This window comes from Bos taurus, chromosome 11 (assembly GCF_002263795.3).
Source record: "Bos taurus isolate L1 Dominette 01449 registration number 42190680 breed Hereford chromosome 11, ARS-UCD2.0, whole genome shotgun sequence".
In the NCBI taxonomy this organism is placed as follows: Eukaryota; Metazoa; Chordata; class Mammalia; order Artiodactyla; family Bovidae; genus Bos; species Bos taurus.
In genome coordinates this window covers 30,606,109-30,608,640 of record NC_037338.1, presented here as the reverse complement: position 1 = coordinate 30,608,640, position 2,532 = coordinate 30,606,109, and the positions used below count along the sequence as shown (strand labels likewise).

Genomic DNA, 2,532 nt, shown 5'->3' with positions numbered 1-2,532 from the left:
TTCTTAGTCTTTCAAAATCTGTCTTTTTCTTCTGATATGTCCCCCTTGAGAGCAAATGCCCAGTGATAAGCCTCCTTGTATGCAACTCTCAGAGCCTACCACCTTTCTGTCAGCTCACACCAGAGATGGCCTGGGCCGTGAACAGATGCTAGACAACAGACCTGTGTTTTGCTCTGAGTTGCAGAGTGTGTGGTTGCGCACAGTAAGGAATATTTCTGAACAGAGCTTCTACTTAACTTGCTCAGTCGTGTCCGACTCTTTGCAACCCCGCAGACTGTAGCCCGCCAGGCTCCTCTGTCCATGGGATTCTCCAGGCAAGAATACTGGAGTGGGTTACCATTTCCTTCTCCAGGGGATCTTCCCAACCCAGGGATCGAACCTGGGTCTCCTGCATTGCAGGCAGATGCTTTATCCTCTGAGCCACCAGGGAAAGCCACCAGGGAAGCCCACTAGGGAAGCCCTCTACTTAACCTGGTGGATACTAAAAATAAACAAGGTAGTACCTGGCAAAGTTAAGAAGCAGAAAAAATTATTCCACCACTCTGTTTTTTTTTCCCTCTTTTTTCTACTTAGTAAAATTTTTCTATCTTTTAACATCTGCTTTAGTCACTTTAGGAGCCAGCCACAAAGAATGTCTCTCTTGTAGATCTGTCCCTCCTCCTCTCACAGAAGGAACCCTGGCTGCAGCAATTTAAGGACTTGTACCCAAGAGCTACTAGAAGTGGGGAAAGTTGCCTCGGGGTTTCCTTCCCTGAACCCCTAACTGTACGTCTTCATTCATTATACTATGCCCTGAGCCTCCCAGACACCAACTATCCTATGTTTCTTTTTTCTTTTTTAATTTTGGCCACACTGTGTGTCTTTTCAGATCTTAGTTCCCACCAGGGATTGAACTCAGGCCCTCAGTAGTGAAATCATGGAGTCCTAACCACTGGACCTCCAGGGAAGTCCCTTGTAATTTCTGCATAATAGTGATGACTAGCATTGGTTGAGTGCTTACCATGTGCTAGGCTCACACTAAGTAGTTTACAATGTATTATCCTCCTGAATCCTCCCAACCTGATCAGATAGGCACTGCTATTACCACAGGGTAAACTCAGAGCAGACATTTCTTTCTACTGCTAGGCAGGAATAAAGTGCAGACTCTGGGGGCTGAGGTTCAAGAGAGAGAAAGCATTTGGTATTAGTTATGTATTGCTGTATAAACCCAGAGATACCTCAAACTTAGCAACTTGAAACAACATACCTTTATTATCTTATACTTTCTGCAGATTAGGAATCTGGGAGCAGCTTAGATGGGATGGTTCTGATTAGGGTCTATCACGAGGTTGCAGATTAGATGTTGGTCAGGGCAGCAGTTACCTGAATGCTTGACTAGGACTGAAGGATCCACTTCCAAGATGGCTGACACACATGGCTCTTGGCAAGAAGCTTCAGTTCCCTGCCTAATCCGTCTCCTCACATGGCTGCCTCAAGCCACGGCAGCTGGCATCCTCCATAAAGACCGATCAGTGAGACAGCAAGGCAGAAGCCACGATGTTTTTTCATAACCTAGAAAATCCCATGGATGGAGGAGCCTGGTGTGCTGCAGTCCATGGGGTCGCTAAGAGTCGGACACGACTGAGCGACTTCACTTTCACTTTTCACTTTCATCCACTGGAGAAGGAAATGGCAACCCACTCCAGCGTTCTTGCCTGGAGAATCCCAGGGACAGGGGAGCCTGGTGGGCTGCCGTCCATGGGGTCGCAAAGAGTCGGACACAACTGAGCGACTTCACTTTCACCACATCTTTTGAGCTTCCCAGGTGGCGCTAGTAGTGGTAAAGAACACCCCTGCCGATGCAGGAAACATAATGAGACACGAGTTCAATCCCTAATTTGGAAAGATCCCCTGGAAGAGGGCATGGCAACCCATTCTTGCCTAGAGAATCCCATCGACAGAAGAACCTGGTGGGCTGCAGTTCGTAGGGTCGCAAAGAGTTAGACCCAATTGAGATGACGTAGCATGCATGCAAGCACCACATCTTTTAAAGCTAAAAACCACAAACCAGCTTTCTTCTGTATTAAGAAAACAAAGACTTGAAGTGTCTCTGTTTGGCGAGCACTATCTGGCCTTAATAATTGGGTGTTGTATAAGTGTTGGGCTGGCTGGCAGTGGCTTCTGCCCACTTAAGTGAAGTGACTACTCAGGATTAGAGCTATTGGTTGTCTTTGCTGTGTACATGAGATACCAACTAGGGATTATTGTATCTGTTGTCATTTTAGCAGAAGTCAAGTCTGTACCACTGTCAGCTGGCCATGTCAAGGGTTTGTGACCCCCATTTTACAGGTGTTGGGAACTGAGACATTTGCTCAAGGTAATACTATTAGTCAAGGGGGCAAGGGTTCTGATGCAGGTTGTCAGACTGCAGAGGCCACCTTCATAACCAGAATTCCATAGGGCCCTATCCTCAAAGGGTAGGATATGCTCTCATAGTCCCTTCCAGCCACCAGCCTAAACCCAAGGAACAGAAAGAAGAGGAGCTAGGACAGG

At 47.1% G+C, this 2,532-nt stretch overlaps 1 non-coding gene across 1 annotated transcript; it reads right to left on the bottom strand.

Moving 5' to 3' along the window:
* Positions 1-358: 358 nt before the first annotated feature.
* On the bottom strand, positions 359-430 carry TRNAC-GCA (transfer RNA cysteine (anticodon GCA)). Its single transcript has one exon. It is a non-coding gene; the product is annotated as a tRNA-Cys (tRNA).
* Positions 431-2,532: the final 2,102 nt, after the last annotated feature.